Source organism: Manis pentadactyla, chromosome 2 (assembly GCF_030020395.1).
Source record: "Manis pentadactyla isolate mManPen7 chromosome 2, mManPen7.hap1, whole genome shotgun sequence".
NCBI lineage: Eukaryota > Metazoa > Chordata > Mammalia > Pholidota > Manidae > Manis > Manis pentadactyla.
The window spans coordinates 79,739,464-79,756,996 of record NC_080020.1 but is presented as its reverse complement, the minus strand read 5'-3'; the positions used below and the strand labels follow the sequence as shown (position 1 = coordinate 79,756,996).

Here is a 17,533-nt window from a genome sequence, read left to right as displayed (position 1 = left end):
GAATTAAACTATAACCAAGCTCATTTCTTCATTTACATTTCTCTTTAATTATTCTGAGCTAAGTTCTACCCTGCAGAGCTCCAGAAAATGGATAAAATATGCATTTGAGAGCTGAACAGCAGCGGCAGACACCTACACACCAAACCCTGCCTGTGTGGGATGCTGCCATTTTCCCCAAGTCATTTCAGGTCAGAAACACCTCTGCTCCCAAAGAACAGCATTTAGGGCCCCCCACGCAAGGCCTTTGTATGCACCACATAATATGAGAATCAAGGAGTATATTGTGCTGTACCTGCCCAACAATAAGTTCAGGGCTACTTTTCTCCCTCTACAGGCATTAGAGGGATTCTGCAATTATTCAGCCCAATGGGAGACCTTGTGAATTAGCTCTCTAGTTGAAGTTCAAAGTAAGAACATGATTTTGCTTTATTCGCAACCAATTAGCAGAACTTTCTTTTGAAAATAGCATTAATACATATGATTACAGAACTTCTGAAAACTATAGATAATTATGATGACTCATGTAAAAAGTATTCACAATTCTGCGTACTTAGACTTGGTATTTTCTTTGGCTTTGGGCCTTTTCCTTCTGCCTTCCTCTAATGCCTAGAGGTGTCATAGGTATTTTGCAAATCTGAGGATGAAATTCACATGCTGTGGATGAGGCTAGGAGCCTGGATTCTCAAGGTCGTTTTGAGACACCATTCTGTTTCTCTACTGCCTACATCTAAACTCTTTGTTGCTTGAGATAAATAAACCTCTACCTTTTAAGCCATTAAATAGCTTTCTTTTGAAATATAACATACATTCAGAAAAGCACATCACAACTTTACAGCATGATGAGTTTTTGCAAAAGCTGATAAATGCATAGACATGTAGGATATTAATACGTGTGTGGACATGTGTTGTATGTATAATCAAGAAAAAGAACATTACAATAATTACCTCCCAGTTACTACCACTTCCTTAAGTAACCAGTCTGAAAGTAACCATACATTAGTTTTGTCTGTCTTTGAACTTTATATGAATGAAATCATAGTGTTTTTTTCTTTATTTCTGGTGTCTTCTGTTCACTATGATATTTATCCATGCTATTGTGTGTAGCATTATTTTATTCTCTTTGCTGTATAGTAGTGTAATTTATGAATATACTACAATTTATTCTTTCTGCTCTGGATGGACATTTGAGTGGTTTCTAGTTTGGAGCTATTACAAGTAGTACTCTTAGGAGCATTTTTGTACATATCTTTTAGTGAATATGTATACACTTGCTGTTGGGTAAATACCTAGGAATAGAATTGCTGGGTCATGGCACACGTATGTTCAGCTTCAGTAGATGCTGCCAAAATGTTCCCGAAGTAAGTTCCAATTTACACTACAACCAGTGCCATATGAGAGTTTCAGTTGCTTCATATCCTTGCTACCAGTTGGTATATTTGTCTATTTCATTTCAACCATGCTGATGGATACACAGTGGTAGCACATTGTGGTTTAAAGTTGCGTTTCCCTGATGGTTATAGAAGCTGAACACCTTGATCTATAGTTATTGACCATTTTGATGCATATTTTTTTAAGTTTCTGTTAAAATTGCCCATTTTTTCCCATTGGGTTATGTAGCATTATTTTGTTGATGTGTCTATCTTTTTTGTATGTTTTCTGCATATATCCTGGATCTGAGTCCTTTGTTGATGTATACTTTGCAAACACCCCCTCCCCCACATTCTGTAGCTTAATTTTTCACTCTCTTATTGATGAACAGAAGTTTTTTATTTTAGTAAGATTCAGCTTATCTTCTTTTGCTTTATGGTTGACTTTTGTGTTCAATTTAAGAAAGCTTTTCCAGCCTATGGTCATCATGGAGATATTTTTGTATGTTTCTTTTTTTTGTCTTTTTTTTTTTTCAATTTCAAGAGCTTGGTAAATGCCTTTGCAAAGAGTACAAGATGTTTCAAAGTGTAGGTCCAACCTCAAAAAATTGTATTGCATTCTCTCATCAGCTAGATCAGTTTGAGAATGCACGGATGAAGTTATAGTAGTCGATCTTGTCTTCTCCATGAGAGCACATCCTGATCAGCTCCTTAATCAAGGAATCATCAACTGGGAGGTTAAGAGAGTCACAGATTTTAAAGAATGTCTCTTTGTCCACATATCCCGATGCTTCCTTGTCATGTTCTTGAAATGCTTCGTGAATGTTGTCTGTGCATGGATGATCTTTCAGTTGCTTCTGGATTGTATCTATTAATGCTTCCAGTTCTTGCACGCCTGGATCCTCTTCAGTTTGCTTGCTTTCCAAATCTAGTGCAGGAGTTTCTTGCTTACGAATATGGTTCTGAATTGACAAGAGTGCTTCTGGTGAAAGCTGGGCAGTATTGCTCTCCATGTACTTCAAAACTTAGTTGTTTGCATCAAGGATGATGAAGCGGTGGCCAAACACCTCAATCACAGCACCAATGAAGAAGTCACTAGGGCCATAGTAGGCAGGGTTTTCCACAGAAGAGTATGGTTTAACAACTTTGGTTCTGCCAAGGTACTTGCGCCCAAAGATACCAGAATTGCGAACAGGAGGCTCAAAGATACTGATCCTGTCAGTGGCTAAAAAATAAGAGAAGACAAATCGGCGGTCTTTGTCTTCTGGGATGGGGGATTCCAGTGCAGCCAAATAACGAAGGACCTTGTTATCATTCATCAGCATTTTAAGAACATCTCTTTTTGGAGGTTTTGGAATGAGAGCAAAGCAAATTTGAGCAGAGTCTTCAACTAATCCATAACCGTTATAGGGAGGCAATTCCTGTTTTATAGGTGGTGGTTCCTTCTTGTTCACGTCAATGCGCGGTAAATCGGAGATTCCAAACTTTTCTTTGTAATACTGTCGAGTAAATGGGTCACAATTATAAATGAAAAAAGTTCTCCCAAGGAGAGTGACTGGTTTCCCAACAATGAAGTCTTTGGCAGTGTACCATTCCAACACCTCTTGATCAGAGATTTCTAGCACACACTGAGGGACGTTCTTTGCATTCTCCACTAAAACCTTAGGTATACGCTGGCGGTTCATCAGAAGTGGGACGGGATCTCTCCCATTATTTCTTTCATAGACTTCTCGAATTTCCACTGTATCATCCATAAGATAGTAATGAATGACATAGGTCCGACATTCCCCAAACATGCTGTCTGTATCATCCCAGATTGCATAGAATCGAAGAACTTGTTTGTCAAAGGTGAGAAACTGCTTGAGTTGATCAAAGTCCGATGGAGTGACATATTTACGGAGAGGCTGTTTCCGGAGTTTAGTGTAAGGATCGAGAGCCATTTTCTCTGGTGGATTTAATTCAATCCCTTGACTTTCCAAAAACACCTGTGTGAATTGGTTGCAGTCAACAATGTGGAAAGTTTTGCCATAAATTGTAATGTCTATTCCTCGATTTAGGTCTTTCCAATGGTAATGGTCTCCCTGGTAATTCTTGGGTAGCTGCTGACGTTTGATTAACTTGCCTTGAGGGATCCCAGAGTTTTCCACAACAGGCTCTATGATAGACATGCTGTCATCTTCTAGGTAGTAGTAAATGTTCACATGACAGATCCTGTAATGCTCTTCAGTTGACATGGGAACATCTTCCTGGAAGTAGGCATCAAATTTCAGGACCTTTTTGTCAAAAGCCACATGTGCAGGAATAAAACTGGCAGGTGGGGCCTGCTTAGGTTGGCCGTTAAGTTAGAACTGGTGCCTTATTGGCCAACTCATCCCTATCAGCTTGGGATAGCTGGTTGATCTGGAGCCGGTCCCCACCTATCCCAACTGTTGGACGTCTAACAATCGCATAGCTGTTCCTGTAGCCCAACGTCTGGCTTCTATGAAATGCTGTTTTCGTGGAGTCCGTAAAGGACATTCCCTGGGAGAAAGGGCAGGCTGTGCACAGAGTTGGACACCATCTCAGCAGTTAGTGCCGCCGCCACCGCCTCTGTCCAGTTTGGTCGTCCCAGGTTGCCCGGGCGACGAGCCGCATTTGTCGGCCCCTTGAAGCTCCATGGTAACGCCAAACAACCTGAGCAGCTGCCCGGGGAGGGCGGGGCCCTAGGGGTAGTAGTAACGGATGTGGATGTGTGCGTGTCACACGCAGGACTCCGCTCTGCTTTGTCTTTTTAAAGGAGACTTTCTCCCCTAAGCTTTTTAATCACAATTGTGGAGTTTTTGTACCAGACATTCAGTACTCTTTCTATTTATCTTCTTTTCTTGAATTTCCCTTACTTAAAATAGCTATTTATAATTATAACCTTAAAGTTTCATTGGACTAAATCCTAGTGGGAATTACAAAAATGAATGAAGGGAAGCAATGTATGGTATGGTATAAGCAGTAGAGGCCCTCATAATCTTTTTTTTTAAATCTTTTTTTATTTTGGTATCATTAATCTACAATTACATGAAGAACATTATGTTTACTAGGCTCCCCACTTCACCAAGTCCCCCCCCCACATACCCCTTCACAGTTACTGTCCATCTGCATAGTAAGATGCTGTAAAATCACTACTTGTCTTCTCTGTGTTGCACAGCCCTCCCCATGCCCCCCCCGACACTATACATGCTACTCATGATGCCCCCTTTCTTTTTCCCTGCCCTTATCCCTCCCTACCCTCCCATCCTCCCCCATCCCTTTCCCTTTGGTAACTGTTAGTCCATTCTTGGGTTCTGTGATTCTGCTGCTGTTTTGTTCCTTCACTTTTCCTTTGTTCTTATACTCCACATATGAGTGAAATCATTTGGTACTTGTCTTTCTCTGCCTGGCTTATTTCACTGAGCATAATACCCTCTAGCTACATCTATGTTGTTGCAAATGGTAGGATCTGTTTTTTTCTTATGGCTGAGTAATATTCCATTGTGTATATGTACCACATCTTCTTTATCCATTCGTCTACTTATGGACATTTAGGTTGCTCCCATATCTTGGCTATTGTAAATAGTGCCGCGATAAACATAGGGGTGCATCTGTCTTTTTCAAACTGGAGTGCTGCATTCTTAGGGTAAATTCCTAGAAGTGCAATTCCTGGGTCAAATGGTATTTCTGTTTTGAGCATTCTGGAGAACCTCCATACTGCTTTCCACAATGGTTGAACTAATTTACATTCCCACCAGCAGTGTAGGAGGGTTCCCCTTTCTCCACAACCTTGCCAACATTTGTTGTTGTTTGTCTTTTCAATGATGGCGATCCTTACTGGTGTGAGGTGATATCTCATTGTGGCTTTAATTTGCATATCTCTGGTGATTAGCGATGTGGAGCATCTTTTCATGTGTCTGTTGGCCATCTGGATTTCTTCTTTAGAGAACTGTCTATTCAGCTTCTCTGCCCATTTTTAATTGGATTATTTGCTTTTTGTTTGTTGAGGCATGTGAGTTCTTTATATATTTTGGATGTCAATCCTTTATCAGATCTGTCATTTATGAATATGTTCTCCCATACTGTAGGATACCTTTTTGTTCTATTGATGGTATCCTTTGCTGTACAGAAGATTTTTAGCTTGATATAGTCCCACTTGTTAATTTTTGCCTTTGTTTCCCTTGCCTGGGGAGATATGTTCATGAAGAAGTCACTCATGTTTATGTCCATGAGATTTTTGCCTATGTTTGTTTCTAAGAGTTTTATGGTTTCATGTCTCACATTCAGGTCTTTGATCCATTTGGAGTTTACTTTTGTGTATGGGGTTAGACAGTGATCCAGTTTCATTCTTTTACATGTAGCTGTCCAGTTTTGCCATCACCATCTGTTGAAGAGACTGTCATTTCCCCATTGTATGTCCATGGCTCCTTTATCGTATATTAATTGGCCATATATGTTTGGGTTAATGTCTAGAGTCTCTATTCTTCTGTTCCACTGGTCTGTGGCTCTGCTCTTGTGCCAGTACCAAATTGTATTGATTACTGTGGCTTTGTAGTAGAGCTTGAAGTTGGGGAGCGAGATCCCCCCCACTTTATTCTTCCTTCTCAGGATTGCTTTGGCTATTCGGGGTCTTTGGCAGTTCCATATGAATTTTTGAACTATTTGTTCCAGTTCATTAAAGAATGCTGTTGGTAATTTGATAGGGACTGCATCAAATCTGTATATTGCTTTGGGCAGGATGGCCATTTTGACGATATTAATTCTTCCTAGCCACGAGCATGGGATGAGTTTCCATTTGTTAGGGACCTCTTTAATTTCTCTTAAGGGTGTCTTGTAGTTTTCAGGGTATAGGTCTTTCATTTCCTTGGTTAGGTTTATTCCTGTGTATTTTATTCTTTTTGATGCTATTGTGAATGGTGTTGTTTTCCTGATTTCTCTTTCTATTAGTTCATTGTTAGTGTATAGGAAAGCCACAGATTTCTGTGTGTTAATTTTGTATCCTGCAACTTTGCTGAATTCCGATATTAGTTCTAGTAGTTTTGGAGTGGAGTCTTTAGGGTTTTTTATGTACAATATCATGTCATCGCAAATAGTGACAGTTTGACTTCTTCTTTACCAATCTGGATTCCTTGTATTTCTTTGTTTTGTCTGATTGCCATGGCTAGGACCTCCAGTACCACGTTGAATAACAGTGGGGAGAGTGGGCATCCCTGTCTTGTTCCCAATCTCAGAGGAAAAGCTTTCAGCCTCTTGCTGTTCAGTATGATGTTAGCTGTGGGTTTATCATATATGGCCTTTATTATGTTGAGGTACTTGCCCTCTGTGCCCATTTTGTTGAGAGTTTTTATCATGAATGGATGTTGAATTTTGTAGAATGCTTTTTCAGCATCTATGGAGATGATCATGTGGTTTTTGTCCTTCTTTTTGTTGATGTGGTGGATGATGTTGATGGATTTTCTAATGTTGTACCATCCTTGCATCTCTGGGATGAATCCCACTTGGTCATGGTGTATGATCCTCTTGATGTATTTTTGAATTTGGTTTGCTTATATTTTGTTGAGTATTTTTGCATCTACGTTCATCAGGTATATTGGTCTGTAGTTTTCTTTTTTGGTGGGATCTTTGCCTGGTTTTGGTATTAGGGTGATGTTGGCTTCATAGAATGAGTTTGGGAGTATTCCTTCCTATTTTTTTGGAAAAGTTTAAGGAGAATGGGTATTATGTCTTCTCTGTATGTCTGATAAAATTCTGCTGTAAATCCATCTGACCTGGGGGTTTTGTTCTTGGAAAGTTTTTTGATTACCACTTCAATTTCGTTGCTGGTAATTGGTCTGTTTATTAGTTCTCAGCAATTATTTCTTCAGAGACACTCTCTATCCCTTTTTCTCTCTCTTCTTCCTCTGGTACCCCTATAATGCGGATATTGTTCCTTTTGGATTGGTCACACCGTTCTCTTAATATTGTTTCATTCCTGGAGATCCTTTTATCTCTCTCTGCATCTGCTTCTATGCATTCCTGTTCTCTGGTTTCTATTCCATCAATGGCCTCTTGCAACTTATCCATTCTGCTTATAAATCCTTCCAGAGTTTGTTTCACTTCTGTAATCTCCCTCCAGACTTCATCCCTGAGCTCTTGCATATTTCTCTGCAGCTCTGTCAGCATGTTTATGATTTTATTTTGAATTCTTTTTCAGGAAGACTGGTTAGGTCTGCCTCTGCAGATCATTTCTGAGGTGTTGTTTGAACTATCTTGGACTGGACTAAATTTTTTTGCCTTTTCATGGTGATAGTGGTGGCTGTAGGCAGGTTGCGGGTATGTCAGCTGGGAGAAGAAAGTCCTTTCCTGCTTGCTGGATGCCTTGCCCTTCTCCGCTGCCTATGACGGTTACCCGCACTCCTGCAGCAGCCACTGGGTTAGTCCCCTAAGCTGCTCTGGGTGGGGTCTCCGTCAGAGTAGCACGGAGCCCTGTGGGGAGTGGCAGGCATGCCAGGTGTGCTCCTCCGTGCTAGCGGCACCCCTGCCAGGCAGCTCTGTCCCAGCAGCAGCCTTTGGGTCTGGCCTGGGTGGCTGTGCTTTGGTCTGGGATTCCTGTCAGCTGCTGGGAGCATGCTTGCTCCCTCTGGCTCCGCTGCAGGTGCGCGCAGGCCTCTACCAGGCTCCTCTGGCTCCACCCACCGGTACATGCAAGCTGCTCCCAGGCTGTTCGGTCGCGCCTCTGCGGGCTCGCACAAGCCTCTCCTGGTCCCCTCCTGCACCGTTGGCACACGGATCTGCTCACGGTCCCTTCAGGCGCCGCCGTCCCCAGCACACAGTGCCGCTCTCCCGCTACTGGGCCGGTGTGTCAGGGTCCACGCCAGTTGGAGGAACGACTGGCAGGCTGCTTAGTGCCGTGAGGGGCTTCAGAGCTGCACTGCCTCCCCAGGGTTTAGGGTGCCTAAATTTCCCCGTGATTCCCAGCTGCTGGCTAAGTGTGCCAGGACAACTTCATCCAGCTATGAGGTCCCTGTCTCTTTAAGACTTGCAGAATGCACTCGTTTTTCTTTTGTCTCAGGGGTGCCAGTTGCGGGGAACTGCCCACAGGTTTTGCTTTTCAGTTTTTCTAATATCCAGCACCCTGTGCACCTTGTGTCTGCATTCTGAGTGCAGATTTCTGGAGCTGATTGTTTAGCAGTCCTGGGCTTTCACTCCCTCCCCATTCTGACTCCTTTCTTCCTGCCAGGTTTTGGGGTGGGGGAGCGTTCGGGTCCCACCTGGCCGCAGCTTGTATCTTACCCCATTCGTGTGATGTTGAGTTCTCACAGGTGTAGATGTGTCCTGGCTGTTGTACTGCATCCACTGGTGTCTCTTTTAGGAATAGTTGTATTTATTGTATTTTCATAAATATATATGTTTTGGGGAGGAGATTTCCTCTGAACTACTCATGCCACCATCTTCCCGTGATCCTGTATGTTTCTTTTTAAAAGTTTTACTGTTTTATTTTAGCTTTCACATTTAGGTTGTGTGTGTGTGTGTGTGTGTGTGTGTGTAGATACACACATATAAAATTTATATATCTATATGTATATATATATATATAATTGATTTGTTTGTATATGGAACAAAGCAAAGTTCAAAATACATGGCAGAAAGAATTGATCCAGCTCATTTATGAAAGACCCCTTTCCCCCAATGCACTACAGTGTCACTTTTGTCACATAGCAGCCAGAGAATCGCATCTGATGTGTGTGTATGTATATGAATGTGTACACACATATATTTTCCTTAATATCCTTACATATTCATTAATGGTATAGTTTTTAATATGTGCTAAATATTCCACTTATTCCAATATATGTATCCTCATCTATTTAACCAATACTTTGATGGTGGACATGTGTTTTCAACTTTTGGTTATTTTAAATGAATATCCTTATCCAAAAATATTTGCACATATATCTCATTATTTTCTTTGAACTTCTAGAAATGGAATTGTGAGCTAAATGTACAAACTTTTAAGGGCATTTGTTAGAAACTAACAAATCAGCAGAGTTAAGTAGCAATAGATATAAACACAACCTGAAAAAACATGAAGAATGTGCTTTTAAAGTGCAATTCTGCAGTTAAGAAACCAATAACACCACTTTAAAAATACAAATATATTTATTGAACTTTTTTTCTAATAAACTACGACTGCAGAGTAATTGCTGTTGCCTCCACGAGGCTAGAGCAGCCTGAGCCACAGGTGCCACCCTGCTCATCTGCTGTTTTGGGAACAGCCCCTTCTGGGGTAGAGGGGGCCCTCTCTGTTGCTGGGACAATGCAGGATTTGGTGGGAGGGCTCTAACTTACCTTTACAAAGATGGGGGGTTATTCTTCAGAGGAAGGTCAAAACTACATCCCTCAAGGTTTAAGGCAAGGGTCTTTGAAATGCTCAAAAGGGGCTACCTGGAGCCTAAGCCACAGCACCACTACTGCGGGCTCTCTAACTTTGCTGGGCCAGCCCAGAGAAATCTGGCCCCAGAGGAAGGGCCTATGAATTGTCTGTGCTGGATCTAAAACAGCAGTGCTTGGGCAATAATTATAAGCATCTGGGAGAAAGCTGTTCACTTACGTTTCTGGCTGAGGCAGGTGGTGGAGCAGCTGGGAGCTCCTGGAGAAGCACGGAGGCTTGTATGCCTTTCAGGAGTGGCTCAGCTCAGCCACCACTATGGACATCGAGGAAGGCACCATGCCTGGAGAGGTAGGAGCCCTCTAAGGAAGAGACAGAAATGGAGGCTTTGGGAGGTGCTCCCCAGGGGAATTTCATGGGCAATAGTAGTAAAGATGAACTATGGCCAGACATCAGCAATCTTTGAGTAAACCTCTCCATTTTCATGCTTTTATACTTTTTATCTGTGGGGAAGTTGGGGTTCCTATGGCCAGGATCCTCACTGACCTTAAACCACCTGATGATGTAACTGGCCTGTTGCTAGGCTACCTCTTTCACACCTGTAGGCAATAAGCTATTACTGTGCTATATAGAGAGCTTGGCCCAGTGCTCTGGGCGGAGTTAGAGGTGCTAGTGCTCGACCTACCGCCGGGAGAACAAGCCGGGTAATAAACCCTCTCACCCCAAAGAACGTTTTGCTGTCAGTTTCTTTGGTCACATTGAATCCACAGCGAACTTGTCCGGGGCTGAAATACATTGGCAAGACACTATGGCATTATTGTTGGTGTTTGTTTGTTTGTGTTTGTTTTTATTTTCTTTATTATGTTCCTTTTGAAAATCTCTGATTTTTGTGTTGGCCAAAGAAATTTGAAAAAAAAAAATTCCTGTACTGTTGTGGGTTGAATTGTCTCAAAAAAGATTGTTGAAGTCCTAAATCCTGGTACCTATGAACATGACCTGATGTGGGAATGGTGTCTGGCAGGAGTTAACATCTGGAATAGGGTGCACCCGAAGTCCAGTGAGCGGTGTCCTTGTAAGGAGAGGGAGATTTGGAGACCCAGAAATACAGGGAAGAAGCCCACGTGGAGGTAGAGGTAGAGGTTGGAGTGACGCATCTATCTGTCAAGGAATGCCAAGGATTGTGGACAATCTAGAGCCATAGGAAGGAGCACAGCACTGCTGACGCCGGGACTGGCCTTCCAGCCTCGAGAACTTTGAAAGAATAATTTTCTGTTGTTTTAAGTCAGCCAGTATGTGGAAATTTGTTACAGCAGCCCCAGCGAACTCACGTACAGGCTGTGGGGCTTAGAGCACCCCCGGTGAGGTGAATGTCCCAGCTGGAGATGTGGACAAATACACGGATCGAGCAAAGCTAGAACTCCACTGAGCTACAGCACAACTCCAGATGGCAGCATTCCCGACAGCTTGACTCACCCAAATTTATGCAGGTTCAGAGGTCCTGGGACCTTACAAGGCACATTACATAGATCTAGATGGACCTGAATTTTTTTTAATTGTAGTAAAGAGCACCTAACATAAATTTTACCCTCTTAGCTATTTTTAATGGTACCGTTCAGTAATGCTAAATATATTCACATTGTTGTGGGATCTGAATGTTTTCTCAGGGTCAGAAGATACTATACTTTTTGAAAGTGCTTGTCATAGAATTATTCTTACTCCTCACTCCTTAAAGATTGAATACAAGCCTGAGTCTTCGTGATAATTCTGTCTTAAGGGTACAAAGTTTACACTGAGTCAAACAGGTTAATATGAGGTTTCTGATTTTGAAATTTTAATTAGGTAATCTCATAGCAACTAAGCTTAAAGCTAATGTCATGCTTCCTTTGAAATTGTATGTTAAATTGGCTTTGGTCAATCAATGCTAAGTTTAAAAAATAAGAGAGGATGTGTGGGATGTTCTTGCTCCATTATGATAAATGTTGTGACTACTCAAGGATATTGCTGTGGACATGGGCTGTAGAACTCAATGTCGCACAGTGCCCACTGCTTTTCAGAATGGGAAGAAAGCTGACAGTCATCTGAAGAAAAGGGGGATGTGTCATTAGAGCTGACCTTCAGGAACAAGTCCAATGTTGTGACAGGCAATCCTCAGTTGGTTATTACAGGAAGTGGAGTGGAGATGACTGGATGAGAGGTGAAAAGCACATGTGGGCCCTCCTGAGGAAGCCAGCAGATAGCTGCCCCAAGCCAGAAGTCATCCAGCTTATTCTGAGCTTAACTCAGGTCTGTGTGGAGAGCCTCATAAACCAAGACAGGTGTATGTGGGTGTCTTGCCAATGCATTTCAGCCCTGGACAAGTTTGCTATGGATTCAGTGTGACCAAAGAAATTGACATCAAAACATTCTTGGGGTGAAAGGGTTATACCCAACTTTATTTCCAGGTGGGAGGTCAGTCACTAGAATCCCATTCACTCAGAACGAGTCTGCAGGCAGCAAGCCAGTCTCTGCCTCTGGGCCCCTCTGTCTGCACAGCTGTCCCACACAGCCGTCCTCTGGACCTCTGTCCTCAGCGCTGCCACCACTCCAGCCTCTGCTCTGCTCTCCTCTCCTGCAGCCTTGCAGCCCTGCCACCGTGTCACGCCCAGAGCACTGGGTGGAGCTCTTTATATAGAGTCAACAGCCATGTATTGCCCACAGGTGTGCAGTAAGATAGTCAACCAGGGCCTGGTGAGAATCCTGGCCACAGGAACTCTCATTTTATCCACAGTGGGTGAGGGGAAGACCCCTCTCAGTCTCTTTTTCAGCATTCTGGGTCTGACTTCTCCAGGGTATGCCAGCTGAGGTTGAAGAAGGAGCACATATCAACTTCTTCCCAAGTGCCTGAGCTGCCCGAGTTGACCACACTGAGTTCTTAATGCTGAAGTTCCTCAAGCAGGAGCCCACCAGAAGGAAGGGGCATGGCCACAGCATTCCGTCTGGTTCCCTCCCATCAGGTAAGACATCATCATAGCTGGTGCTCATCTCCTGGATGTAGTGCTAATGGATGGCATAGTGATCACCTGTCCGCACTGTGGCCTGGCTAGACTGAGGTCCCATCTGGTCACTTGCCCAGGGAGGGGCTAAGACTTGGTCGGGTCAAGAATCTTCTCTCTAGCCAGAACATACCCACCATAGTGGCCCAGTTCTGCTGCCTTTTTTGTCCAGGGATGCAGAATAGGGCTAACTGGTCCCATTTAAAGAAGAGTGGGGAAAAAAATCTGTTTCTTTAATCAGGATAGTACCTCAACAACAAAACCCTGGAGGCCCTCACAGTTCACAATCCAAAGTTTGATTTCTCGTGTTTGATGTTTTGTCCATTGTGGGTCGGCTGTGGCTCCATCCCATATTATCTTTACCTTGGGACCCAGGCTGACACAGCATACCCGACCTGGAACATATCTATCTCCTGCAGGTGAGGAACTTAGTGAACCACCCGTTAGCTCTTAAAACTTCTGCTTGGAAGTGATCCAAGGCTCTTCTGCTCCGATTCTGTTGGCTAAAGTCAGTCAAATGGCCAGGTTTGCTGTCAGCTGGTTAGGGAAGGGCTAATCCTCATCCAGGGAGCAGCATGGAGTATCTGTGAAAAATAATACAATGTATTGGTCACCAAGGGAGGTGCTCCTGAATTACATCATAAAATTATGTTCCTCAACTTACACATATTGCCGGGATCTTTATTTGCCATCTTATGAAACAGTAGGAGAATCTGAGTGGTGAGTATCACTGTCCAGTTGGTTGGTGAAGGTCTCTGAGGTTAGTGAGGAGTGGAACATTAGCAGATTCAAACTGCAGTGTGTGATTTAGGTTGGAGGAATGGAGTGGGAGGCAAGATTGGGGAAGAAAGTCGAGCCTGCATGTGAAGGGCCTTGGGCCCTAGGGGTTTAGAGTCATTCTTTAGGCAGTGATGTTTCATGGAAGATTTTAGAGTGTTGGATGCATACTCTTCCTAGGAAGATCCCTGAAGGCATTATAAAGGATGAACTGAAGCTGGGTACCAGAAAGAAAACATCACTAGGAAAATATTAATAATGGAGGCCTGGTTTTAGAGCTCCTTTGGGAGATAGGGGCTGTTAAAATTCAGAATTTGACTTCAGTTTCAGACAGATTTAAGTTCAAGGTCTGCCTTTGAAATTTCACAGCTGGATCATTCTGGGGAAGCTCCTCTGTCTCGTTAAACCTCAGTTTCCTCTGTGTAAGGTGGGAATGATAATAGTATTGCCTTCCAAGGTTTGTTGTGGGGATTAAATAAAGTAGCATACAAAAAGTGCTTAATGAAAAGCAGTACACCTAGAAAGCCCTTACACATGGAGAAACAGGGACGTTGGAGATTTAGAATCACTAGGACTTGGTGACCATATGTGAAGAGTGAGGATGAGGAGGATTTGGAGAAGGTACCAGGGTTTTCTGGCTGGGGAATGGCAATGCCATTCATCTATAGGGGCTGCTGATGGTTGAGGGAGAAGCAATACTGAGTCTGAGATTCCAGGAAGACATTCATGGGGAAGGTTCCCAGCAGGTGCTTAAAAATCTGAGCTGGGCTCAGGAGATGGGACTCCTACAATGAGTCATGTGCTGATTGTGTGGACAGATGGCTCTTGGGGGCTTTGCTGCAGAAAACACTTAATTTTATACATTTGAGCACATTTTGTGTACCCTAAAGAGCTAGGCAAGAGGCTGTTCTCCAGGCTGCCAGTCCCTTAGATCAGTGGTTCTGACTTGAGTGCATCAGAATTACCTGCAGGGCTTCTTAAAGCCCAGAGTTTCTGATTCAGTAGGTGGGGGGATTGTCCTGAGAAGCTGTATTTCTGACAAGTTCCCAGGTGGCACTGCTGCTGGTGAGGAGACCACCTTCGGGAACTACTCCCCTAGGCTGGTAGAGGGCTCCAAAAGGCCCCAGCTCACCTGTGCACTGGGGCCTAACAGCTCCAGGGCAGAAGAGGCCTTCATAGTCTGTTTTCCTTGTTCGCAGGCTTTCCTAATCAGTGAGCACTATATTAACCAAGCGCTACTACTTTTCAAAGATGTTGAGTGTTTTATTTCCAAGCATAGAATGTCCTGGAGGGGTCCAGAACCAAGGGGACATCACCAGTAAGAAAGGTACAGGCAGGAGCCAAAATTCTTGCTGACTGTGTGTTTGTCGAGAAGACAAAGGGGTGCAAGGCTGCTCCTCCAGAAATGGCATCCAGGTTCCCAGGCTTGGTGTGTGTATGAGAAACAGAAAGCAAGCAGTGTCTTGATGGTTAACATGTGGGATAAAAGGAAGGGGGAGGGCTGGGGCAGAATTCTGAGCCCCATCGTGATACAAATTGATTGTAAGTGACTTTTAATTTTTCTTACACCAAAATCTTCAAGAAAAATGAACATGATTCTATGGCTGAAACACACAGAAAGGCAAATGGGATGGAATACCCAGATAGTGACCCAATATATATATGGAAACTTGAGATACCGTAGAAGTGGCATTGATCAGTGTGGTCAAAGGATGGTCTATTTAATAAATGGTACCAGAACATTTATGTATTTGAAAAAAATTAGATCCTATAAAGTTCATGTTTATATTTCCTATAAGCAAGAACATTCTCCTATTTAACCACAATATAACCACCCAAATCAGAAAATTAGTATTGATACATTATTATCATCTACTTCTCAGATTCCCATTCAAGTTTCATTAGTGGTCCGAATACAGCAAAAGTATATAGTTCTGAAACACACATTGCATTTAGTTATGTCTCTTTAGTCTTCATCAATCTGGAACAATTCTTCAGTGTTCTTGACTTTCATAATCTTGACCATTTTGAAAATTACAAGAAAGTTGTTTTGTAGACCATCCCACAATTTGGCTTTTCTTGATGTCTCCTTATGATTAGATTCAGATTGTTCTTTATTTGGCAGGAATAATGCAGAAGTGACGCTGTATTCGTCCCAATGCATAACATGTTAGGCAAAAAAATATATATATAAATACATACTGAACAATCACTCCATTTACATATTTTTTTAAATCTGCAAAGCTAAATAATGTATAGATACACATATATTTAGAAGTGCTATTAAGAAAAGCAAGAGAATGATATACACAAATTCAAGTTAATGACAAACACAAATTCAGGATAATGATAAAATCTAGGAAAGAAGGAGGGAAATGTGTTTGGGAAAGTTTTTAGTGGCTTCAATGGTTAATTTTTTCTTTATACCTTATACATAAATTATAAATCTTTTGCTTGAATGAATTATTTCACAATATTTTTAAAAAATAAAACTCATTTCAGACCTCATTTTTCTGAGTTTGCAGTGGGCTAATGGAAGTTTTATCTGCTCTTTGGTCTAGCATTTGGAAACAATGCCTGAGCTCGGAATGATGGTACAAAATGATAGCCTTTGCATACACCCATTGCCCCAGCCTAACTATTAATAGTGCTTTCAAAAGTCTTCTGGTTTGAGGGATATTATATCAAGTTCTACCTATGTATATATAGCACCTTCATTCTCAAGAGTTCAGAGTGCTTAAGAAACGATTTCCTCCTCTCAGATCTCATCCACTTACAGATGACAGAAAAGCATCCCTGAAAGAATCAGTGATTGAACTTGGTCCTGGTTAGCCAGTCCCAAAGCTGGGCTGGAACCTGGGTCTCCTCACTTCCTCCAAGTGTTCTGCCCTTGCGCTGCATCTGCCGTAACTGAGTCTCACAGTAGGCCTGGAAAATGCTGACCCTACACACAGGAGTGATTGCAGTAGCACCACTGATCCTCATGCCTAGAACAAGATTTAGGGAAATGGCCTTTTGAGAGTTCACAGCAGATTGCTGGGAGATTGGCAGCAATTCAACATGACAAGTGCACCATATTTTTTGATTTGTAATAACTCTAGGTTGTAATTCATAGAATGATGAGTCTTGGCCTATGAACCTATGCAGGAGATATCATCATCACAATGAGCTAAAAAATCCACAAAACCACAATAAATGCCTCTTGTGTATGGACCTTTGTCTATCCCACTTAAGATTCTATCTTTGGCAGCAGCCATTGTTACAAAAGATATCTTTTCCTTTTTGGCATGAGAGGGGATGAGAAGTTGGGATGGAAGGAGTGACAGTCCTAAGCTCTCCTTAATAACAAAAAACGCACCCATTCACATACCTGAAGTACTTAGAGTTTGAGCCTGAATGTGAAAACTTCTCTTAGTTTACTATTGACTATGTAAAATACGGTAATTCTTTCATTTGTCCAAAGGATCACCTAGTAGAAGCTTCTAAAGGTTCCCATTTTTTTTGCAGTGTTATTGAGGTATAATTGACATTCAATAAACTGCACATACTTGAAGTATATGATGTGATGAGTTTTGACTTACATTCACGTCCATAAAGCCACCACCACACTTAAGATGGTGATCATATCCATTACCCTAAAAATTTCCTTGTGCCCTTCGTAATCCATTCCCACTGCCTGCACAACCCTGGCCCCAAGCACTGATCCACCTTCTATCACTACAGATTGGTTTGCATTTTCTAGAATTTCATATAAATGGAATCACATAATATATCCTCTTTTTCTTTGGGTTCTTTCACTTAGCCTAAGTGTTTTGAGATTCATCCACCTTGTTGTATGTATCAATAATTATTTTCTATTTCTTGCTGACAGGTATTCCATTGTACGGATATACTCCATTTGGTTATTTGCCTATTGATGGGCATGTAAGTTATTTTTTAATTTTTGGCTATTACAAGTAAAACTGCTATGAACATTCATATACAAATCT

The 17,533-nt window shown here is 42.2% G+C and overlaps 1 pseudogene; it reads right to left on the bottom strand.

Moving 5' to 3' along the window:
- Positions 1 to 1,692: 1,692 nt before the first annotated feature.
- LOC118926792 (EF-hand domain-containing protein 1-like) lies at positions 1,693 to 3,927 on the bottom strand (annotated as a pseudogene).
- Positions 3,928 to 17,533: the final 13,606 nt, after the last annotated feature.